This window comes from Lycorma delicatula, chromosome 2 (genome assembly GCF_047948215.1).
Source record: "Lycorma delicatula isolate Av1 chromosome 2, ASM4794821v1, whole genome shotgun sequence".
NCBI classification, from domain to species: domain Eukaryota; kingdom Metazoa; phylum Arthropoda; class Insecta; order Hemiptera; family Fulgoridae; genus Lycorma; species Lycorma delicatula.
Genome location: NC_134456.1, coordinates 235,680,022 through 235,706,748, shown reverse-complemented (window position 1 = coordinate 235,706,748; position 26,727 = coordinate 235,680,022). Strand labels below are relative to the sequence as shown.

General features: G+C 30.4%; 1 protein-coding gene across 7 annotated transcripts in view; it reads right to left on the bottom strand.

Moving 5' to 3' along the window:
* Positions 1–23,181, bottom strand: part of LOC142319765 (pleckstrin homology domain-containing family G member 5-like) — a 1,099,338-nt gene extending 1,076,157 nt beyond the window's left edge. For 3 of the 7 annotated variants that reach the window (XM_075357406.1, XM_075357404.1, XM_075357407.1), the window contains exon 1: positions 22,913–23,181. The gene's annotated coding sequence lies outside the window, so the exon portion shown is untranslated. The remainder of the gene's footprint in view (positions 1–22,912) is intronic. The other 4 variants (XM_075357403.1, XM_075357405.1, XM_075357409.1 and 1 more) reach the window with 2 other exon arrangements.
* Between the last annotated feature and the right edge of the window lie 3,546 nt (positions 23,182–26,727).

The following is a 26,727-nucleotide window of genomic DNA, read 5'->3' as shown; positions in this document are numbered from 1 at the left end:
ATTCGTCTCATTTCCTTAAAAACAATAGAAGACATGGGTGACGGCTTGTAGCTAAATTAATGGGTGCTGCTCTAGAAAATTTTATCTGAGCCTTTTCACGGCCACGGTTAAATTTTTCTGTAAAATAAATGAATCGAAAAACAAATGAATGAAATAGATTAGCCGGAAGCAGGATAATAATCTTATTACGTGCAAAAATATGTTACACACTTTAACCGAATAAATAATAAAAAATTCAATACAGATGATATTTTTTAGTATTATTAGATAATAATTTAATAAAATGAATTTTATTAAACATGGCCCGTTGCTATTCAGTTATAAATTATTTATATAATAGTTTCCACTTACTACCGATCTTTAGTAGTATTGTTCCTGCGCTTTCGGATTATTAATCCATCCTCAGGAACGATAATGTGTTATACATTATAATTATTTACTTCACATATCATTAATTACACCATATTGAATTTTATAAAAATATAAATATAACAATCGATCGTCAAGAGGTAAAATAACGTTAACATTATCCGTCACGTCGGTATGAAGGTCTCAATAATTACGTAATATGTGAAGAAAATCGTTATAATGTATAAAAAATCATCATTTCTGAGGATGGATTAATAGTCCGAAAGCGCTCGAACATTACTATTAAAGATGGTTGAAAAGTGGAAACTATTATATAAATAATTTAATAACTTTACAATCCGGGCTTAAAAAAGGAATCCGATTTTTCCAAATAGTGTAGAGCCTGAAATAAAGCCCCTAGATACTTTCAAGCACTCTAATAATAATAATAATAGTAATAATAATAATAATAGCACTCTAACTTTCAAATGCATTTTGAAAATTTAAATCGGTTAATTATGAGAACCTAGAAAATCTTTTAAACACACTTGCAATTGTTTTGCTATTAAACAAAATATCTTCGCGAATTTTTATCTAAATTAATTTCAAAAAGCACAGATTAAAAGTATTCAGAAAGACGCTTCTTTAAAAAAAAAAAAAAAAAAAAAAAAAAAAAAATTCAACCACTATAAGCTGACATAATTGCATTTTGAGAGTACGTCGATATTTTAAACGCGTGAATTCAATTTTGAGCCAGCCGGAGCGGTCAAACGTTTAGCTAACGCCGCCAATCCAATTTTCATGCGACTCGAGTATCTTCAATCGACATTTTATCTAGGTTGCACGTAAGTGCAGGAGTGAAAACTTTACATCTGGAAAGTACTCGGGAAAATGAAGGTATTTGTCGAAAATACAGCCCTACCGCACATTTAGTTCCTTGTTAAAGACGGTCAACTTAGATCTGTTATATCTCCGGAGATAACTAACGAATTTAAAAAAAAAAAAAAAAAATCTTTCCGAGTACTTTTAACCTGTGCTTTTGTTTAATAAAAATTTAAGCACACACTGCCGCATAACGATATAATCATTTTTAATCATATTCCGGAGGCATTAAAGCAAAAATTTGTTATCATATAGAAAAAGTCCAACTCAAAACAGATACGTCTGGAGTTACATTCATTATCCTAATCATAATAACCCACACCATAAATCAATTTACACAACTATTATTTCTACATTTTTCTATCTTTCGAAAAGTTGCATGTTAATATGATATAACAGAATCTAGCGTAAACAAATAAATTTAAGAATTCCTGTTTTTACATCTGTTAAATTATAAAGATGATAACTTCCATATGGGATTTCCTCGGGAATACCTAGTTCTCATTTTTTAGGATCTAAAAATCGTAATACATCAAGAATACGTAACGTAGTTTTTTTTTCATTGTTATTTATATATTATTGTACATTTATACAGCCACATAACTGTGTATATTTTATTTAATTCTATATAAATATGTTTATTTTATTTTAAATTTGCAAGAATTGTAACTAACGCAATTTTGTAAAAAAATATATACTTTCTAAAAGATGAGAATAAAACTACAATAGATATTTCTAAAGTAAAGACCGCTGGGAAATTTTTCTCCTTAAGGTTGGCGAACCTGTGTCGTTCATGGCCAGTGATGTACACAACGTATTCTTGTCTGTAACTTGTCGCGTTGTAATATCTTTGATTACGTGTGAGTTATTACATTATAAGACGGTAGGAAAATCGATGTTGTCGACGACTGTGAAATACTAGGACTCATACGTTTTTTAAACCATCAAAATGTTAAGCCGGCTGAAATTCATAGGCAGTCGGTTGTTATGTACGGTGACATAGTCCGAAAGTGGTAGGAAAGGTTTAAAAAAAAACAGAATTAATGTGCACGTCGAAGAACGTTCGGAGAGGTCCTCAATAATCACCGAGGACTTGTTGAAAAGCGTAGATGATGAAATCAGAAAAGATTATCCATCGCTCAACGATTTCCGACTTGGCCCTTCTTTTCTCGTATGTTTCAAGAGCTGTTATCGATCGCATTGTTCATGATCATTTAGGCTTCAGAAAAGTTTATGCACGTCGGGTGCCGCACGTCATAACGAAACGTCAGAAAAAATCCGAATTGGATCGGCTTTAGAATTTTTGATGCGCTACACAAAAAAAATGTGATGACTTCCTTAATTCAACTGTTACCGGCGATGAAACATGGATTTCGTATTACACGCCAGAGAGAAAACGGTAGTCAAGTGAACGGCGTCATCCTCAATCAACAATCAGACCGAGACAAAGGTCAAGCCGGAAAAGACAACCGTTTGGAAGCAAACTGATGGCCTAAGTCTTTTGGGATAGGTTTGGCGTACTGCTGATTGATTTAATGCCGCGTGGAACAACTATAAATGCAGAAGCCTTGTGCGAAACTCTACGTAAGTTACGGCGCGCAATTAAAAATCGGCGATGTCGGCGGCTGACCGACGGCGTTGTTCTGCTGCACGATAATGCACGTCCACATTTTGTGATCCGACAGGTGATTTACTGAAAACACTTGGATGGGAAATTTACGATCACCGTCATATAGTTCGGACTTATCTTCTACTGATTATCAGTTGCTTGGGAAATTGAAAGAATTTTTGATAGGTAAGCGATTCCCAGGTGACGATGAACTTAAAAATGCTGTTAATCAGTGGCTAAATGGACTGGCGGCATAAATACACGACAGGAGTATATTCAAGCTGGTATATGGCTACAATAACTGTCTTAATTCATGTGGCGATTATATGGAGAACTAGTATAAGTTACGTAGTTCAAAAGAAATAAACAATATATATATAAAGTTTTCAGAATAATTTTTTTTTAATGAAACGGTCTTTACTTTAGAAATAACCTCTCTTGTTATTATTATTACTATAAGAAAAAAAATGTAATTCTAGACTTACATTCAAATTTTTATAAATAAAAATTTTAAGATGCTTTTACTAAAATGATTATTCTGATAAAATATTCTTTTAATCTTGAAAATTGATCGATCATATTGACCTTGCCGTGACCATGATAATGTAACTAGCTATGTTGGAACGATGTTTGTTTCTAATAATAATTGATATTAAGCACACAAGCGAAAGATCTTTATTTACTTTTTATACACCTTTCATTTTACATCTTCAAATTTAGGTAGAGGAGTTTTACGAATGAAATTTTGGGATCTTTTCTGTTTCTCTTCCGTATTGGTTTTTTTAAGGCATACGGTCTGAGATCTTAAGGCATATATCAAACCAGAACACATTTATATTACACGCCTTTATATATAATCTAACCAAACTTAACCTAAACTCGCTTCACTTGCCAGTCAAGTTTGGCGAGCGAAGCGAGCGTACGTAAAATTAGTAATATTGTGGAATGTCATACTAAGTAATCAAACATGTTTAAATATGAACAATTAGCTTACACATGAGCAATTACTAATACGTAATAGGTAACGTAAAATAAACCGTTGTGGGGGAAAACATTAAAGGTCCAAATTCTAACGAACGGAAAACCGTATATTGCTACTCAAATCTATAACTTGTACTTTAATTTTTTAACTGTGCAATAAACTCTATTTCAAACAGGCATTGATGATCATTTTATTCGATTGATGTGTAATCGTTAATTTTATTCTGTTATATTTCACGTCTCTATAAATAACAGTAAGGACATGCACTCATACTGTAAGGTCATTCAATGTAAGTTTATAATTAGATTATTCTATTTTTAAGTTAACTGTACATAAAACCTCAATGTTCTATACTATTGGCAAGTTCTCTCGATACAAATTAATCAATTTAATATAAAATGCAAATTATGAACAAAAAAGCTGATGTGGGCACAGCAAGACTTCCTTGTACGCCTATTAAATTACATAAACACATTTTTTTTAAATGAAAAGTACATAAAATTTTATTTCATTAATAACTTCTGATATTTTTTCATAATTTTTTTTATTGTTACTATTGAATTATTATTTAAAATAAAACGTTTTTTACAATCAGAGTCTAATAGTTACTACTAATAAATTAATATATTTTAATTTTAAAAAAATTAAAAAAAGAGATGAAGTCCTGTGACTTCCCCTTGTAAGATCCAAATATTTCATTAATGAAAATTTTATTTCGCTATAACTCGGAACCAATGAAAATAAGTACCACTTATAATATATCGTTCAAAAAGCTCTCAATGAGGGCTTATTACTGCAGTTAAGAAAAGTCCAAAATCCAAATTTTTTTGGAATTTTGCCTTTTATGGACACTTTTGGTTCAGTCGATTGCAATCAAAAGGTGAGGTGCACAACTAGAATTAACAACTGTCTTAATCCAAAATTTCAACATCCTATGGCTAATCATTTTTGAGTTATGCGAGATACATACGCTCGTACAGATGTTCCGCCGAAAATAGTCTAAATGGGTTCAGGAATAGTCAAAATAGATATTTCTGCTGAAATCTTAAAACCGAAATTTTTCGCAATCACAATACTTCCTTTATTTCGTACAACGAAGTAAAAATCATTTAATTTTAATATAAAAATAATAGAAAAATTTTACTTCCTAAAACAAACAAACCTGAAATTTAAAATTTTAATTGTTAATAGATTTATTATTTAATAAAAAAAAAGACGCTAAATATTGAATAAAATATGAAAAATTTATGTCAAACCTGACCTGGAATCGAACAAAGATAAAAGGAGAGAAGCTTAATCTAACGTAATATTACAGAAAGGTTTTCACAATAATAAATAATATAAACAATATAAATCTTTACGAGTATCCGATTCTATGAACACTTCAGCAAAAACTATACATAGTTACCCCGTTGAATAATTGCTGAAAATCTTTAAACTGATAAAAAATAAATACAAAAAAAATATGTATAGATAAATTTAATATCTTGATTTGTTGATGGTTCTCCAGCTATAATTTTTTATTTGTTATTCCTATTTATCCTTACAATCTAAATCAAATAAAAAAAATACAAAAAACAAAAAAAATTACAAAAATATATTTGATTACATATAAAAAAATATTTTTTAAAAAGGCTTTATTTAACTAATATTAATATTAACATTAATAAAAAAAGGAAACAAATTAGAAAAACATTCTAAAAAGTAAAAAATTAGAATTAAATCAAATTGAGAATTTTAAACAAAAAAATATAATATATTAACAAATATAAAAAGGCACTGAAAAGTAAAAAATAAATTATATAAATATCTAATAAATAAAAAATAAATGTATTAATTATCAAATTGTAAAATTAAAAGTAATGAAAATATTTATTTTTACACATCGAAGTTACATACGTGTACCAAATTTCAATCATTTTCATACGGTAGTTCATGAGAAATGAAAATTTTGCACTAAATGCGTGAATTTAGCGGAGGGGTAGTGCGTGGTGGCGTGTGGGTGGGTCATATCAAATTCCAACACCATAGTGATGTATTGTCATCGAAGATACATACGTGTTCCAAATTTCATTGATTTTCATACGATAGATCAAAAGATATAGCAGTTGCAAGATTTGAATATTCCCAAACCGAGTTAAATAAAAGCTTTTAAAAACAATAAAATGAAGATTTTAAAATTAATATTTAAACATTAAATATTCAATAGTGGTTATTTATTTCCTTGGACAAATTAAAGGAAGTATTATAATCGCGAAAAATTTTGCGGTTTTCAGATTTCAACGGAAATATCCATTTTGATCATGCCTGAATCCATTTTAACTAGTTTCGGCGTACGTATGTACATATGTACTCGCAAACTCAAGAACGATTAGCCGTAGGATATTGAAATTTTGGATTTAGAACTATGTAAAATCTAGTAGTGCACTTCCCCTTATGATTGCAATTCACTGAACCAAAAGTGCCCGAAAACCAAAATTTTTATGTTTTTTTAACTGCAGTAATAAGCCCACATTGAGAGCTTTTCAATGATATTTGATAAGTGGTGCTTATTTTCATTGGTTTCAGAATTATAACCAAATGAAATTTTAATTAATGAAATATTTGGATCTTACACAGGAAGGTACATCGGTTAAAATCCGACTTCATCTCTTTAATTTTTTTTTTAAATTTAAATATATTGATTTATTAATTACCACTTATGATATATCGTTGAAAAGCTCTAAATAAGGGCTGATTACTGCAGTTAAGAAAAATTCCAAAATCCAAATTGGGCTTTTTTGGACACTTTCTGGTCCAGTCGATTGTAATCAAAAAGAGAGGTATACAACTAGATATTACAACACTCCTAAATAAAAAAATTCAACATCCTATGGCTAATCGTTATTGAATTATGCGAGATACATACGTACGTACAGACGTCACGCCGAAACTGGAAAAATCCAAAAATGGATTCAAGGATGATCAAAATGGATATATTCTTTGAAAGCTGAAAATCGAAATTTTTCGCAATCACAATACTTCCTTTACTTTCTACAAGAACGTAAAAAAGGAAGAAATTTCAGAAACTGATAAAATAAAGTTTCGTAATGTTTAAGTATTACCTTCTGAAACACTCTTTATATCTTTTAAATGTAAGAGATATTATCCCATTTTTGCATATACCATTCACTATTTGATTACTATTTATATTAAATTAACATCACTTATTTTACTTAAACGTTCCATTAAACTACATGTGTAATAGTAAATATAACCGATTGAAAATTACATCTAAAACAATAGTACTAAAGCTTTTTACAAGAAAATTATGAAATCATTTACTTAAAAGAAAATTTTAAGTGATATTCCACTTCTACTTGAATTTAATTTGAATGAAAACCAATTTCCATACCCTATTTCAATGATAATAATCGTATTCTTCCCTGAAAAAATGCATTAAACGGATATTATTTAAATGCATAAAGAATGTATGAAGATATAATTTACATAATTTTCTTTTATATTCAATGTAGTTTACATATGATAATTTCTGATGTAAAACTTAAAACGTGAAATGGATATTACTTAAACTTTTATTAAAGGGAAGTAAATAAACGAAGGGATTAGTATGATTTTTCAAAGCGTTCCTGAAGTACTGATAAGAATTTTATGAAGTTATTAAATATTTCACCAAAATTTAACGAGACCGATTGATCTGAAAATGAAAAAAATTATTTAGTAAATTTAGTTTTGGAATGTGACAAAGATGGTGTACTACATGTTCCACAAATTATAATAAAAGATATTTAAAACTTCACTGCCTACTTAAACCGAAATAGATAAAAAAATTTTTTTTTGTAAATCACTAAATTTAAAGAAAAAGTTTCCCCTTTTTCCGACTATACCAAACGAGATATTCACTCGATTTGGTCTTGAAAATACTCTTAAGATAAATATTTAAATACCATTTTCGGATATTTTTAAATTTCGATTTTTGAAAAGGGTGAAACGGTATGCCACGCGGTGACTCTATCAACACGGCCATTACAATTGTATGTGCGACACGAATGGCTTCACCTATCTCTAGTTACTAGGGTTATTTTTTTTCAAGATCCGATCGGTCGCGAAATAAAAACCCGCGCAAAACTCGGATGAACCCTGGCGCATATGTGTTGCGCAGCGTCTCCAGTATGGCCTTCAATCACGCCGCGTCACTTCGTTTAGTTCTGAACACGCAGCTAGCATGCAAACATGTCTACAACAATAGCATCTCCCGCCAAGTGTGAAGTGCGTGTTTGCACTTGCAGCGTTTTCGTAGGGAATTGTTAGATCACCCACCATACAGCCCGGACTTGGCTCCATCCGATTTTCACCTCTTTGCTCGCATGAAACGCTGGCTAGGAAGACAACATTTTGGCACAGACATCGAGCTGCAGACCGGCGTAGAAACATGGCTGAAAACACTGACGGCTCCGTTCTATGACGAGGGTATTGGAAAGTTGGTACCGCGCTACGAAAAATGTCTAAATCGGAGTGACGACTATGTAGAGAAATATCGTAACTTTGTAAGTACTTGTTACAAATAAAAAAATTTTTCTTTTCACTGTGGTTTTAATTTCGTGACCGATCGGACCTTGAAAAAAAATAACCCTCGTACTTTACTAAAACACATAAAATTAAAAAATAAAAACGTAGTGACCTCTTGGTGGTCTTTGCAGAATAACGCTATGAACCGGAAAATTTAATTTTTACCCGTACAAAGGACACGTAACCAGCTATAATTATTACTTTTAAGAAGGAGGTCGACTATTTTGAAACCCGAATACTTGAGATCACTCAACATTTCAGGTCCTGTACTGACAAAACTGTTACTCTGATGAAATTACAATAGATTGATATTTTTTATAAAATGAAAAGGCTTTAATTTTTATTTATTACTATTATTCTTACAAGGATGAGTTCAATAAACACACAGTTCAAGGAGCAGAACTCCTGGCTGGACGGGAAGGGCAAACGAAGCGAGCCATGATCGGCTAAACATCTTCTGAACGCGTCGGAAACGCAAAAAATAATATAGGATATGCGAAACCGTGCTAGAGATGCTAGTTAAGAAATAACGTAAAATCGTTCGACTTAAAAACCTAAAATGTATAATTTGTAATAACAATACAACACAAATTTAAGCATAAAAAAGTAAAATTTAAAAAAAAAGAAGAATATAAATAATATTTAAATACATTAAAGAAACTTTCAGCTAGCTCTGTCAGAAATAAGAGGTTACAGTTGTATAAAGTATAGAAGCGACGTCCTTGATGAAAAGAGATACGAACTTCTGCCAGAGAAGAAGCATATGTTGGTATAATAATTTGTAGTATATGTCCAAGGTTTATAATGAACAGCGACTTGTTTTGTTTTCTTTATGCGGGCTAGGAGATTGAAAATTATTACCTAGCGTTGGCCTTCAGCCGAGATACTCGTAAAGTTATCAGAGTTCAAAGTTTTGGCACGTCTTAGAGAAAAGTCAAAGATTACAAGGGTATAGTTTGACGTTTACTTACTATTAAAACCACTTTTAACTTCAAATATATCGTTCAGTGAAAAGTTTCTTTAATTTTATATTGTAATTAATTCTACGATTTTTAAATTCATTTCACTAACTACAAATGCGGTAAATGACACCGAAACGTATCAGTTTTTAATATACTGAGGAAATTTTTTTAACATAACCTTTATCAAACAAGATTACGTAATAATTCGTAAGCCGATATTTTAAATCGTAGAGATTTTAAAAAAGAATTCATACATATCATGAAATTTGAACAGATATATTCTAAAATGAAATAAGATTACAATTATGAATTCTATCGAGATTTTACAATTATAAATTCTTTTTTTAATAGGTCATGATAATCGTATGATATAACAAAGAAATGTAACCTTATCAAATAACTACATGTTTTATCTGTTTTTGAAAAAAAGCCTGTTTTTTTTTTAATTAGATAAAAAAAAATGATTCTCTAATAATAAAGGTTAGATAAAAAGTAGATTTCAACTAATTAATGCAATTAAATTGAACTGTTCTAACAAGTTTACTAATGACATTATGAAACTAATTGGTTATACTTTAAATAAATAATACATTATTTTTTAAGTAATCTTTTAAGTTAATTTTTTTTTAAATGTAAACAAACAACTATAGAAGAAATGGAAAATTTCAACTAAGCCTAATAATTAAAAAAAAAAAAATTATATAGATATAAAGAAAAACGTTTTTTTGTTTTAAAGTGGTTAAAAAGTACATTGGAAAACCGATTTAAAATTTCAATAAACTATTTATAAAATCAGGGTCAGTTAATGGCTTTAAGTAACTTGATATAAGACAAAAATTCATTCGAATTTGGTAGACATTCCAAAATAACAACAAGCTTAAATAATTATTCTACAAGTCTATTCCGATAAATAAGGAGTGAAGATGTTTCTCATTGATAAATAAACCATTATACAGAAGTACTCTTTATTGACTACTGTGGATGTAGAGCGTATTGGAGCCGGTGTTTTGTTTGTGCCTTTTGTGGGCATTTTACTTGTAGTTATTTCGTGTGTTGTTGTGAAGCGTTGTTCTTGGTGTGTGTGTGTGTGTGTGTGTGTGTGTGCGCGTGCGTGCGTGCGTGCGTGCGTGCGTGCGTGCGTGTGTGTGTGTGTGTGTGTGTGTGTGTGTGTGTGTGTGTGTGTGTGTGTGTGTGTGTGTGTGTGTGTGTGTGTGTGTGTGTGTGTGTGTGTGTGTGCTTGTATTTTGGTGCTACTTTATTGTTAATGGTGTCTGATTGTGTGAGTGGGAGATTACCCCCTCCTGAAGTAATGCCATTTTAGCGGTTTCCAGGAGGGGGGCGGTTAGGCTGGGATAGAGGTATATTCGGTAGTGCGCAGGTGTACATACACACCCGGCCTTCGTGGCGCAAGTGGTAGCGTCTCGGCCTTTCATCCAGATATCCCGGGTTAGAATCCCGGTCAGGCATGGTATTTTTACACAGGCTACAAATCATTCTACTCATCCTCTGAATCAATACCTAACGGTGAACCCGAAGGTTAAAAAAAAGGGGTACACTTACGCACTTAATAACTTCTTGCGAAACCTGTTAGCGAGTCCGACACTGCCTTGGCACCCGTAAATGGGGTTCCTCCACCTCGTTAACAAAAGAAAAAAGAAAGAAAAAAGTACTCTACTGAAAAATAGCTAAAAGAGATTCAAAATGTCAAACCTTCACTCAAGATAAATTAAAAGCTAGCTAAGTACATGTTACGATTACTATTATAAAAAAACTACGCCGGATCAATATATTTGTACCTTTGTTGCTTTATATGCATCAAAGACATTAGAAAAAAAGCTGACAACACAGTTGTACGACTTTACCGTCCCGTCACGTTCCGGGAAAGTCCTACAACTGTGGGTTGTTTCTGATGCACGGCTTACACACACAACTTAATTTAAAATATTTATAATTTTATTTATATATAATATAATAATTTTTCATTTATTTAAGTCAATGATTCTAACTAAGGCGTGCGCGCATACCGTATTTAATTCACCGGTGTGGCAGTACTAGCGGCGATGGAAGCCAGAAGTTAAACTAATGTAATTTCACAATTTATTAGGGGTCTTTTCTGTTTTTCATCCACAATGGTTTTTTTACATTACGTAAAAAAAACATATAATATTACCATATAATTAAATTGTATGGTATTTCGAGGTATTTGCAGAAAAATTATAAAAATAATCTAATCAAACTTTACATACGCTCGCTAATTACTAATAAGTAATGTGTAATGTAAAAAAAAAAAAAAAAAAAAAAAAAACATTGTGGAGGAAAACAGAAAAGACCCCTTAATAGAACAAATTTCGCTTGTATGGTCGGCAAACTGATGTAGCCTCGAGGCTTAACGCACTAGGTACCAAGTCAACCGGGTAATCGAAATCATGACTCGACCAGAGCGAGTTACTTTTTTACACATAAACTACTATTCATTTATTTAATTCTACTGCTCACCTGTAACGTCACAACATAGAAAACAACTAACAGAAATGTTTTGCTATTTTTTAGGTGGGGATGCGATTTTACAAAACTTTTTTTGCAAATATTGTTATTTTTTAATCGTTAACAAAATGCGCCTAAGAAAATTATGATCTTAATTAGGCGAAATCTCTAGATATTGAGGGTTACCTTGCTCTACAGCCTCACCCCCTTAACCTTTTAAATTGAAAATACAATGACATCAATGCCCCATATATTGAAGTAATCTAACCAAGTTTCGTCAAAATCGGTCCAGTAGTTTTGGGAGATATAAGGTGATTTAGAGGCCACTTCGAACATACACACGTACATTAACAACCATAAAATTTCCGGATGTTCCACAAGATTCGGTGAAAACCGTATATGTCCAAATTGGATCGATTACAATACTTTCTTTTGTACAGATATAGCGCTATTTAGACGGGAAAGTAACACTAACGAATATATAAAAAGAATCAAAATTAAAATAAAAAAATGAACAAAACTGAAAAAAAAATGAATCCTCTGTAAGAATAAATGATGATAAAATAAGGAAAATATGTCTGATTAGGCGTGATTTATGAATATAAATAAAACATAATAATTATATCAAAATATGTGGCCTACAAAGCGGATAAATAACCCATATTTCCGGTTAAAAAATAACAGCTTTCGAAATAAAATATTCTTATCATTAAGCTATTATAATAATAAAAGAAAATTGTTCATAAAAGAGGTCATATAAATTTATTTTAAAAGTAATTAAAAGTGTTTAATAAAAAAGGAAAAATAACTTTAAACGAGATAAAAATATTCATTTTTATACAAACAACAATCGTTAAAATGTATCTATAGCCGATCTGCGTAGCGGAGTGGTGGAGTCTCGGCCTTTAATCCGGGTGTCCCGGGTTCGAATCCCGGTCAGGCGTGGCATTTTTATAAGCTAAAAATTCCATTTCCCAGGTTCAAGCTCCAAAGCTTCTTTGACGAATCAATTTATGAAAGCAAGAGTAGGCCTATCGTGAAGGGATATAATTATCTGAAATATAATATCCAGTTTAATGTGAAAATAATAAACAGAACAAAACAGTTAAATTTACCATGACAAAATTAAAAAATGTTTGTATCAAAGTTAAAATAAATTCAAATATTTATAAGTAAATAACCTTTATTTATATTCAACTATGTATGATTAACTTTACAATAAACAAAATATCCTTACAAGCTTTCAATTTGAAAAATAAATTCCGCTGTATAGTTTTTCGTTTTCTCTGAAATTAAAAATGGGATTTAATAATTCTAAAAATAATTTTTTATTACTACGTAATAAGTCGTATATTTACATCAACATGAAATTTTGGTATTGCCGAGAAATAATTTTCCAGTATTACAATTTTGACTTCCTTGTAGGAAGTAAAGTAAGTTTTGTGCTAGCGAAAAATTTCGGTTTTCAGATTTCAATGGAAATATCCACTTCGACTAGTTTCGGCGTGATGTCTGTACGTACGTACGTATGTATCACGCATAACTCAAAAGCGGTTAGCCGTAGAATGTTGAAATTTTGGATTTACGACTGCTGTAACATCTAGTTCTGCATCTCCCCTTTTGATTGCAATCGACTGGAACAAAAGTGTTCAAAAAAACCCAAAATCCAAAACATTTGGATTTTGGACTTTTTCTTAAATGCAGTAATTTGTCACTTATCGAGAACATTTCAACGATATATCATAAAGTGGTACTTATTTTCATCGGTTCCAAGACAAATAAAATTTTAATTAATGAAATATTTGGATCTTACCACGGGAAGGCATTTCGGTTCAAATCCGACTTCATCCCCCTTTTTTTTAATTTTTTTATTTTTATTTAAGTATAATCATTTATTAATAATTAATTTATTATTGTAAAAAAATGTTTACTATAAATAATATTTCAATAATAATTAAAAAAAAAAGAAAAAAAATATCAAAACACCATCTCTGAATCCATTTTCATTAATTTCGGCGTGACATCTAGGTATGTATCTTGCATAACTCAATAAGATTAGCCGTAGGATGTTGAAATTTTGGATGTAGGACTGCTGTAACATCTAGTTCTGCATCTCCCCTTTTAATTTTCAACGATATATCATAAAGTGATACTTATTTTCATCGGTTCCAGAGTCATAGCTAAATAAAATTTTAATTAATGAAAAAAAAATGGATCTTAGAAAAAGCACATCAGTTCGAATCAGACTTCATCTACTTTTTTTTAACTTTTTTACATTTAAATATATTGATTTATTAATAATTATTAACCTGTTATTGTAAAAAAATGTTTACTATAAATAATAATTAGATAATAAAAAAATAAAAAATGAAAACATATCACAAATTACTAATGAAATAAATTATTTAAAAAATACTTTTTTGAAAATTACTTTTCATTTAAAAAAAAAAAAAAAGTGTATATGTAATTTAATAGGCGTACAAGGAAGTCATGCGATGTCTACATCGAATTTTTTTAATTTTGTGATCAAAATTATCTACAAAGATTTGAAAACGATGAAAATTCTTGATCCATAAAACAGTTTTAAGGGTCTTAACGAACAAATATTTCTATTCATCAGAATGACCTGAATTCTTTTTCTTTCAAATAAAATTGTTTTATAATAATACGAGTCATTATGTTTAATTATTAAACACATTTTCTTATTATATTCATTAAAATGACGGTAACACCGGTTTTTAAATTTTGAAGTAACTAATTCTGAATTATATATCTACTGATTGGTAGAAACTTTTCTACAAATTTTTTAAAAATGGCAAAATTGTCGATATGAATTCTTCAGTGAAGATAATAGTAAAAGATTATTCATTAGGAATTTTATTGAGAGGATCTTTTTTATAAAATTATTTTTTAGCGTTTATCAATGTTTTATATTCTAGTACATTGATTCTCAAACTTTTTTGCCCACCGCCCACATTGAGAATCAAAAAATTTCTATCTCCTTCAAAAATTTTTAAACTTTACCTTCCAAAATTGTTAAAAATCATAATTGCAATTGCTGTTTTTAAGATGCGCTCTTAAAAACATAGTAATTTAAATTAAACACCGTTGGGAATATAGTGGTTTTAAGCGGACATTTTATTATTGATTCGGATAAACCGAGCACGGTTTTAAGGGACAACGCGCTTAAAAACCGTTTACCATATTCATGAATGTGATAAAGTGTAGAATTAAATTATTATCCTGTTTCCAGCTATTCTATTTGGTTCATTTTTTGTTTGGTTTTTATATTATAGAAAACTTTAACTATAGCCTTGAAAAGGCCCAGAAAAGTTGTTTGGAGCAGCAGCGCCATTAATTTTAGCTACGGGCTGCCACTGTAGCTTATGATTGGAAAAGTGGTTATATACCTTCTCCATAAAAAAGGAGATAAATAAAGCATAAATAACTAACCAAAAAGGAATGTCGTTGTTACCCGTAACTTATAAAATTTGGTTCTTTTCTGTTAAGTGGCAGCAGTTGCATTTTGTTGGGAATAGTGTAAACCCGTCTCGGTACTGGATTGAATGACATCACAGCCGCATGGTGTGTCATTACCGCCGCCACCGTGTAGTAATTTATTTATTTACAATGTTTGATTCATCAGAAATTATTCATGCGAATTGAAAAGCGGCATCGGTATTAAAATTTATATTAAAAAATTCTACAATGCATGCATAATTTTTGCCGTCCGAATAATATCCTTTTTATTTTAATTTTATATTATTCTGCATTATTCTTGTCCTGGAGTTATAGGCCTACAACATTCTTATTTTTATTTTTATTTTTTTAATATTTATTTTATATATGCTTATTTTTCTATAGTTTATGTTTATTATTAAATAATTTTAAAAATACCAATTTATAAAAAAAAATAATTTAAAAACCTAACACACAGTTGTAGGACTTTCCCGGCACACGGCTATTTTCTGATGCACACACACACACACATCCAGACACAACTTAATTAAAAATATTTATCATTTTATTTAAATATAATACTTTTTTATTTCTTTAATTAAATGATTCTAACTAAAGCGCACTCGTATACCGTATTTCATTAGCGCGGGTGTGGTGGTACTAGCGGCCACTTTAAGTAATTTTTTACACTTTAAATATTAATTATTTATTTAATTCTACGGCTCACCTGTGACGTCACAACATAGCAGACGACTAAATCAGATGTATGTCAGTGGCACAGTAGCGCTCCTTGTGGCGAGAGGGGAACTAATGATGCAGTATACCCACTTAGCAACTAGTTTTTAGAGTATTTTTTGGGGTAGGGGTGCGATTTTGCAATTTTTTTTTGAAATACTATTATTTTTCAATCGTTAACAAATGTCCCTAAGAAAAATAAGACCTTAATTAGGCAATATCTCGAGATACTGAGGGTGACCTTGCTCTACAGTGTCACCCTCTTGACCTTCTAAGTTGAAAATTTAACGGCATCAATGGCTCATAAATAGTAGTAATCTAACAAAGTTTGGTCAAAATCGATTCAGTATTTCCGGAGATATAAGCTGATTTATAGGTCAACATCGAACACACACACGTACATAAGAACATCCGGAAAATTTCCACGGGTTTTTTTGTTTTTTATTGGTTCCTTAGTCGTCAAAACGCTAAGATCCGGTGAAAACCGCGTATCCCGAATCGGACCGATTACAATACTTTCCCTTCTAGAGATATTGCTCTGCTACAGTGGTAGGTGAGATAAGTAAAAGCTAAGTAAGTAATAAAATATTAATCGATGGAATCTGATTTATTATTGCTTTGACAATCTAGCGCCGCCGAATCGCAGGCCAGTCACTGTGGTGTTGCCGGTAATATGAAACTATAATGTCATTCCAGTTTATACCGAGGCGCGTTTACGTATTCCCAACAGAAACCAAAATGCTACCGCTTCCAAAAATTTTCTCGATAAACATTTAAACATTATGGAAAAACAATTAGAACTCCAAAATTGAGAATCCCAGGAAGGTTTCAGAAAGGGGCGGTCTTATTCAAAACATATTTTTAGTTTAAAAAAATTATTCGAGATTGCAAAAGGGGTAAAAATATTATAATTAGTTTTGTTTGTTTTAGAAAGGCCTAAGATTCAATAGATAGAAAAGATTTGTTTAACGTATTAGAGGAATTTGGAGTAGACAATAGAACGCTGAAATTAGTAAAACACACTCTTACTTTAAAATACTTTCTCAATATGACTACAGAAGGAATGAAGTAAGAAAGTGAAAAAATGGACAAATAATGAAGAAATATTAGGAAGAAAGGAAGTTAAAACAAAATAAAAAGAAAAATTAAGATATTTATTGTGATCCTAAGGTGGATAATTCAAGAAGAAATAAAAATAAAAGTAAGCGAATTAACAAAACTCAAATTTATTGGAAAAGACAACGATTGTAGTAAACGTGTTTTTCAATATAACTCAATATTTCTTATTTCTGTTGAAATAATTTTGAAAGTAATTATAAATGCATGAAATAGTATTAATTTAGTAAATTTAAAAAATCTGATGTGGACACTGCACGACTTCCTTGTACACCTATTAAATTACATATACACTTTATTTAAATATATTTTAAATAAATATATTGAGTAATATATTTTAAATAAATATATTGAGTAATATATTTTAATATAAATATATTACTTTTTTTATTTAAATATATCGATTTATTCATAATTATTAACCTTCGATTGTAAAAATCGTTTTACGACAAATAATAATTCAATAATAACAGCAACAAAAAAAATTATGAAAAATTATCGGAAGCTATGAATGAAATCAAATTTTAAGTACCTTTAAAAATGTGTATATGTAATTTAATAGGCGTGCAAGGAAGTCATGAGGTGTCCACATCAGTTTGTTTTTTAATAGTTGCACCAACAATTAAGTCATTAGTCACTTAGTGTAATGAAACTGTACCGGTAAATGTGTAGCCTTGAACAAATTCAGGCCGACCATTCAAGAGACGTTTGGTTTTTTCTTTTAATTAATTAAATATAGACGTTTTTAATAAGCGTATTAAGAAAAAAGTAAATAAGATAATTTTTTAAAAAAATAATTATTCCTATATGACATCTGTGACCAACTTGCAGCACGCATGTGCCACTTGTGGCACGCAACGTGAGGGGCACGTGGAGGATATAGAAACAAAAACTTTTGGGAAGTTTCTGTTTTTCCTCTACAATGGTTTTTTTTACATTACGTATTAGTAATTTTTTTCTTCTAGATCAGTGGGTATTTGAAGATATTTGCAATGTAATTATAAAGACTCCGCTCCCTAACCTATTTTTTTTTATTTCTACTGGTCGATTTTATTCAAACACGTGTCTTCCAAATCTACCTGAGAGAAGTCCAATATAAGCATTATGCTTATAATTATAAATATAATCTAACCAAATTTAACATACGCTTGCTAACCTTGACCGGCGAGCGTAGGTTAAGGCCGGTTGGATTATATTTATAATTTCTCTGCAAATACCTCCTAATACCCACTGATTTAGACGAAAATATTACCAAGTAATATATATATAACATAAAAAAACCCATTATGGGGGTAAAACAGAAAAGAGTCAAACTTTTTTTCGAATGCAAATTTTGACCAAAAAAAATTAAATCTACCTTAATTTTAAAACATAACCGAAACAATAAACAATACTAACGCTACGTCTACTCTACAATAATTACTTTGTTTTCAATAGAATATACGAGTATTGAGACTACATTTAATATAAACATTCTTTACTGCGACCGATTATAAAGTTAACACTTACGGGTCGGTCGGTATCTATAATATTTATTTCCTTTGAATTGTTATACTTGCGTTGTTTTACAGTGGCGCCGGGCACATCCGGTAGACGACGTCAGTAGTAAGGGTTCCTTATAGCTTTTATAACTCACCCGTCGCGGGTTGGTCTAGTGTTGAACTCGTCATCGCAAATCAGCTGATTTCCAAGTCGAGAGTTCTAAGGTTCAAATCCTAATTAAGGTAATTATTATTTTTATACGGATTTTAATACTAGATCGAGGATACCGGTGTTCTTTGGTGGTTGGAAAAATTAATCACACATCTCAGGAATGGTCAACCTGAGACTGTACAGAAGACTACACTTCCTTTAAATTCATACATATCATCCTCACTCATCCTTTGAACTACTTTACGGTAGTTCCGGAGACGAAATAGAAAAAGAGAGAGCTTTGACAAGTCTCTATTGGCTAAGGGATCTGGCGTTTCTTATAGATATTATGGAGCATTTGAACAATTTATATGTAAAACTACAAGGTAAAGATTGCATGTTTCCGATGTTATTTAGTTCTATAGCTTCTTTTATAGTTAAACTTCCTCTTTTTTAAACGATTTTAATAGGAAAAATTGACAAGATCTTAAAATTATGTTTTTTAGATCAAACTTCCTAATTATGATCTAAATTAAAAGTCTAATTTGAAACAAAATTTAATGATTTCCAAAAAAACGATAAAATGTTTTACTCTTTATAAAACCTATTTTCTATTGCTATTGAACATTTGTGCCGCTACCTTGCTGAAATTCAAAAAAAAATAATTTAGTTTTACACCATAATGTTCTTTAAAATAAATTAAGGAAGTAATTTCAATCCCAGGTAGTGGAAAATTTTATTGAGTTTTGGAAATTTCTCTCGATTACTAACTTCCCAAATTTGGGACCTTTTTCGGTAAGCGGGTACCCACTTCTTTTTTTCTCAAAAATAACAAAAAATAACATTATTGTATTTAGTTTAAATAATACTATTGTTATTCATAAGTTATATATAATTTGTATATTTAACGTTAATTAGACGAGGTTAGCGAGTAAAGCGAGCGTATGTTATGTTTAGTTATGTTATGTTGATACCCTAGTAAAGTCAGTAATTTTTGGACGGATTTGAATATTAGATCGTGGATACTGGTGTTCTTTGGTGGTTGGGTTTAAATTAACCACACATCTCAGGAATGGTCGAACTGAGACTGTACAAGACTACACTTCATTTACACTCAAACATATCATCCTCTGAAGTATTATGTGAACGGTAATTACCGGAGGCTAAACAGGAAAAAGAAAAAAAAAGAAAGGTTATGTTGATACAACCTACCGGACTGGTCTAGTGGTGAACGCGTCTTCCCAAATCAGGTGATTTGGAATTGGAGAGTTCCAGCGTTCAAGTCAGTTATTTTTACACGGATTTATTTTTACATTCATACATATCATCCTCTCTTTTCCTGTTTAGCCTCCGGTAATTACCATTTAGATAATTCTTCAGAGGATGATATGTATTAGTGTAAATGAAGTGTAGTCTTGTACATTCTCTGTTCGACCATTCCTAAGATGTGTGGATAATTGAAACCCAACCACCAAAGAACATCGGTATCCACGATCTAGTATTCAAATCCGTGTAAAAATAAGTGGCTTTACTAGGACTTGAACGCCGTAACTCTCGACTTTCCAAATCAGCTGATTTCGGAAGACGCGTTAACCACTAGACCAACCCGATGGGTTACATATCATCCTCTGAAGTAATAATACTTACGGTGGTTCCGGAGGATAAACAGAAAAAGAAAGAGGTTACATTGATAGACGTGCGATTCGTCATTACATGGAATCAACATAATCTAATCAAATATAACTTTCGCTTGCTAACATCGTATAATTTATATTAAAAATTAAAATTTTATACAATAAGTTATATATAATATTTTGATACAACATACAAATTATATACAACTTATTAATAACAAAAGTGATAAACTAAATACAATAATACTAATTATTACAAATGTTATTTTACATTGATTAAAAAGAAGTATTAATTTTTTTATTGTTATTTTTGAAAAATAAAAGAAATGAAGGTGGTACTCGCTTACTGAAAAAGGTCCCCCCAAATTTGTACGAGTTTGCTCTTAATTTACGTTGTACGTTTGGCTCTACATATGTTTGTAAACAGTTAGTTATTCACAAATGTGAATATGATAAAAACTAAATTCCGATCAGAGCTAACCGATTCTCATTTAAAAAAAACTTGTTATTTGTTGGTTTCTTCAAAAATCAATCCAGATATAGATGAAATTATAAACACCTTCCAAATTCAAAAACATCATTAGAAATAGTTTCCTTTCTGTTGAAATAATCTGCTACATAAAAACAATGTCATAAAAAAATTAATTTTTTATAATTACTTTTACTGCTGTTTCCATCTGTAATAATTGTGCACGTTTGAATTAAATCTTTACAATTCATAATATATGTCGTAATATAGTAGCAATGTTAATATTCAAATGTCAATAATTCATTGTAAAATAAAATATTTTGACTCATTATTGTTAAATCAACACCTACATATTTGTTTTATTATTACATAGCATTAAAAATTTATACAGTACCTATTTAAATTAAAAAATATCTAACGTGTTATCCAGTGTATCCGTAACTATCTGAATAAAAGTTATTTTGAACGGAAAATTATAATTCGTTTAATTTTTTTCATATTTGTTACTGACTGTAATGATATTTAGGATAATATTTAAAAAAAAGTCTCTGTTCAGAAAATTAAGACGTAAGTGAAATCATAAGCTTAAAGATAAATAAAAGGTAGTGTGGGTGTGGAAAGAACTTTGTCATGAAAGTAGCATTTTTAAGATTTAACGCTCAAAAAGTTGCACATTACTTGAATATTTGTTAACAAATTAAAACTATTAAGTCTCAAATTGTTCAAACAGGATAAGGATAATTATAAAAGATTATAACGATATAAAATAATTAATAGGAAATATTTTAAAGACGTTTAGTCCATTTCAAACTTGTGTGAAGTTAAATAATACAAAAATATGTCTTCAGATAATTTTCATTTACGCCTTCTGAATTATGAATTAATTTTTAGTTATTTTTTTTTTTAAATTTACTATCATCACGTATTTGCTTTACTATTATATCATTTATTTATATTTAAAAAATTTAATATTAACTTTAAAACTTTTTATTTTTATCTTATAATTAATTACTTTTGTATTTTGTGATGATGATCTGATAAAGGTTCAATACAGTCCTGGGAAAAATTATTTTTTTGTCCGTAAAGTAGAATCTATCCATTCCTGAAATAATCTATACGATCACAACAAAGGTTTGTTTATTTATTTATTTATGTGTTTGGTAAATAATAGTTTACGTTTCATTAGTTTTCCTTTTTTTTTTTTTTTTTTAAGAAAAACTTTTAGTAATATTAGTGACAGTAATTTCATAGTCGATAGAAAAAAAAGATTAGAGAATATTCCTTAATTTTAATCGATATCATGAAGCGAGTTTCTATGTTTCAAACTAATCGGTAAAAATAATATAAACTTTGAAATATCAAAAAAAAAAAAAAAAAAACATAACTTTGATATATAAATATATATAAAAATACAATGTATATAAATACATAAATTTAGTTCGTAGTACAGCTTAATTCTCAGGCGTAGTACGGCTGTAATTCGTATGTAAAATTATTTTTTTATCCTGTTATTTTAAAGAATATCTGTAATATTACTTTAAAACACGTATATATTAAAATAAACTTTTAATTAAATAATAAATATACAAATTTATGCAACATTATAATAACGATCTTGAAAGGTTCTCAGTCGTTTGTTTGTTTTTTTCGTGATAACCCACATATTCTTATAATGCAACGTAATTAAATAATAATTCAAAATTATAGGCCAATACACGCGCGCGCGCGCACCCCTCCCCCCCGCACACACACAAACAACGCAGACAAACATGTAATCATAAATATGCAAATGCACAACAAATTGATGTATGTCGTTTACGAAGAAAATATTATAGTACTGTTCTGTGTATTAATAACTGATAATATATTGTTTGATATATATCTAATGTGATCTAAATTTAATTTATGATAAATAATATATATATATATATATATATATATTATAATAATAAAAATGTGTAAATTTTTATTTTAAATGATAAATCTGTTATTAAAACTAAATGTAGTTTTAATTAAATTAAAAAATAAAACCTGGTATTGGCGTAATTAATCGCACTTCCAACAAAAAATAAATATCACAACACTTCACAAATATTAAATAATTTTCACTAAACAATCTTCTCACTTCACACCTCACTTTAACACAAAAAATGAATAATAATCACCAAAAAAAACCCGAAACAAAACGAAATCACTAAATATAAACTTTTTAGGTTAAAAAAAAACTAAATAAATATTACACAGCTAACAAGTAAAACAAACGTACGCGGCGGAATAGCACTGAATACTGACTATGCCAGCTGATCACTCAATTGCTCACCTTATCATTATTACAGCTGTTGTTATCTGCGTCATACTTAAAAACACACGCGGCGGAAAGGCTCGGTACTCACTCACTCTAACAACTGGCTTTCAAGGACAGAAGAGGGGAATAAAAATGATTTAGCATCATTAAGCATCATAAGCGTCATAAGCAATAGCATCATAAGCAATTTCCTTATTAATTTCACTGTTTATTAACTAATAGATTAAGAAAACAATGTCTGTCATTATTTATGATTTATTATTGAGAAGTTAATTATTATTATTGTTATATACATTATATAAGGATGTGGTTTTTTTTAAAAACGTTTTTTTTTTAAAAAAGTAATAAATCGATTTTAATGAAAAATGAATTAATTATCAGTTTACTAAAACAATAAACTGTAAAAGATGAGAGTTTTTTTTCTTTGTACGTACAATAATCAATAGAAATGGATTCATTTTTTAAAAAATTATAACCTAACAGTCCTTAAAAAAGTCTAACAAATATAATATAATAGTAACAAAATTTCAATGATTTTCTGTAGTTTACACTTTAATAACGACTTTCTATATTTTTAATAACCATAGTATAATAAAATTTGTCCAACTCTGCAATATAAGCGATTGTCTCATGTTTAACCTAATCTCACCCACGTGCGACATCTCTCCGGCGAGGGGATTGCATGGATCCTCTAACAACTAGGGCCCCCGATGAGGCGCATTCCTACTAAGCCGGATGGCGTTGGCACCGATAGGGCTGCAGCGGACAGACTAAAGGGAAATCATGCCGGGTGAACTAAGCATTACGCGGCTAGTTTCCCAAGGTCAGCCCGAGTAAATTTTTTCAATCTCTATTTTCCTGTTTAACCTCTGGAACCACCGTAATGAATTACTTCAAATAGTTCAGGCGATTTGTCATCAAAATAGGCTGTATTTGAAAATCCTTACCTACCGATTGATATTTTGTCCATGCGTTAGGAGTGATGAGGGAAGCTTAACTCCAGATTTTTAAGATCCCCCTCCCATAGATTTTAGAAAAACTCAAAACGTTTTTGAAATGCGTTTTTCTCTGAATCTATGCATTTTAGAGAAAAGTCTTTCAAACAAAAAACGTTGAGGACATTCTCCTCTACAATTAATGTCTTTGAAATTATGCCGTATAATTTGAAATTGAAATACTAGGTGGCGCTGAAGTTGTAAAAAACGTTGTAAACGAGTAGACCGGTTTCGAACACGTGCCCGATTCACAACATTTTCACACTTTCACAAGCTACAGCTCCAAAACGGTAAGTCGTACAAGAAAATTGTTTAAAGTTGTCTGTTTTTTTGAGATTAACAACTTTTCCGAATGCAATACAGACGAAAAACAATTTTTCCCGGTGAAAAAACCGAAATACACGTTTTTTACAACCTCAGCGCCACCCAGTATTTCAATTTCAAATTATACGGCATAACTTCAAAGAGATTAATTGTTGAGGAGAATGTCCTCTACATTTTTTATTTGTAAAACTTTTCTCTAGAATGCATAAATTAAGAGCAAAACCCATTTCAAAAACATTTCGAGTTTTTCAAAAATCTATGGGAGGGGGATGTTAAAAATCTTGAGTTATGCTTCCGTCATCACCCCTAACATATGGAAAAAACATCAATCGGTAGGTAAGGATTTTCAAATAAAAATAGTACAAATTGACTACTAAAAGGATGAATGAAGATGATATTTATGACTGTAAATGAAATGTAGTCTTGTGCAGTCTCAGGTCGATCGTTCCTGACACACCGGGCTAGTTTAGTGATGAACGCGTCTTCGCAAATCAGCTGATTTCGAAGTCGAGAGTTCTAAGTTTCAAATTCTAGTAAATGTATTTACTTTCATACGAATATTAATACTAGATCGTGGATGATGTTCATTGGTGGTTGCGTTTCAATTAATCACACATCTCAGAAATCGTCTACAAGAAACTGTACAAGACTACACTTCATTCACATTCATACATATCATCCTCATTCATTCTCTGAAGTAACATCTTATGGTGGATTTGGAGGCTAAACAGAAAAAAATGTCCGTTCCTGATATGTGTGGTTAATTAAAACCCAAGTAACAGAAACACTTATATCCACGTGTTCAAATCCATATAAAATTAATTGCCTTTACTAGGATTTGAACCTTAAAACTCTCGACTTCGAAATCAGCTGATTTGCGAAGACGCGTTCATCACTAGACCAACCCGGTGGGTCAAATCTTCTCAATCTTGTTTTAAAGATCGGAACGCATTATACAACTCTTTCAAATAAATAAACAATTTAAAAACAATAACCTGATAAGGACTTTTGTCCAGGCACTGCGATTAATAGGGAAATAAATAAATCTCCCGCTATCCCTGCGTTCCGTTCCGTTAACTTAATCATTTTCGTCCATCAAACCATGTCTTCAGGTTTTGAAAAAGGAAGTTAATAGCTGTGAGCCAAATCCGACGCATTTGGAAGGACTTTGAATCGTAGATCATGGAGTATTGCGGCAACAGCGCGAGATTCAAAGAAAAAATCCTGTACAGGTGCAGTATTGTGGTGAAAAAAATTTTATTTTTAGACAGGCTGAACATTTAGTCTGAACAGCACCCTTCAAAAATCGGTCCAAGGTGTACCGTAATATTCCGCAATGATGGCTCTGCTTTTTTTTCAGGTAGTATTAGAGCACAATACCAGGAAAATTCCCAAAAAAAATTGGTAGCCGTGACTTAACTGCCATAACTGCAGTTGTAACAGTATTAGCTTTTTTTGGTACACTTTCACTTGCTCTCATCCATTGTTTGGACTAATGTTTAGTTTCTGGTAAGTAATCATGAATCAGTGTTTCATCTACTGTTGTTATAAACCGTTGAAAATATTCAGCGGAATCGCGTTTAAATAAATCTTAAACACTCTCCAGAAGTGATCAGTTGAATGCGTTTTTGGTAGTCGACAGTTAACAAATGCGGCATTCATTGAATAAAACTTTTTTCCATAACAAAAACATCGTATAAAATATAATAGACTCAGTCTACTGAAATGTTTAGTATGTCAGAAAAAAAAATTCAGTCGGCAATATTTAACACGACATTGGCTATTTCATATTTACCGACACAACATCGATACAGACACGGCGCAGTACCGACATCTACAAGATTATTTTACGTTACAAGTTTTAACTTAGTTATTGTCTACCGGTTTCAATGATTTTTTTTCCTTGTGTTTTAATACCCAAAATTAAAAAAAAAAATTTTTATTTATTTTAAGATGAGCAAATGTAACAGACAAAAATTTAACAAGCAGAGCTTACTTAGTATAAGTTCAATTAAATTTACTACATCATATTTAAAATTAACTATATCTTACAAAAACATTTTTTTACAAATCCAAAAAATACAAATATTATTTTATAAATTGTAACTTGCAGTAGACACTCACCTTTTTTCTGTCTCCTATTTAAGCCTCCGGGAATCACCGTCAGGTATTACTTCAGAGGATGAATGAGGATGATATGTTTGACAGTGTAAGAGAAGTGT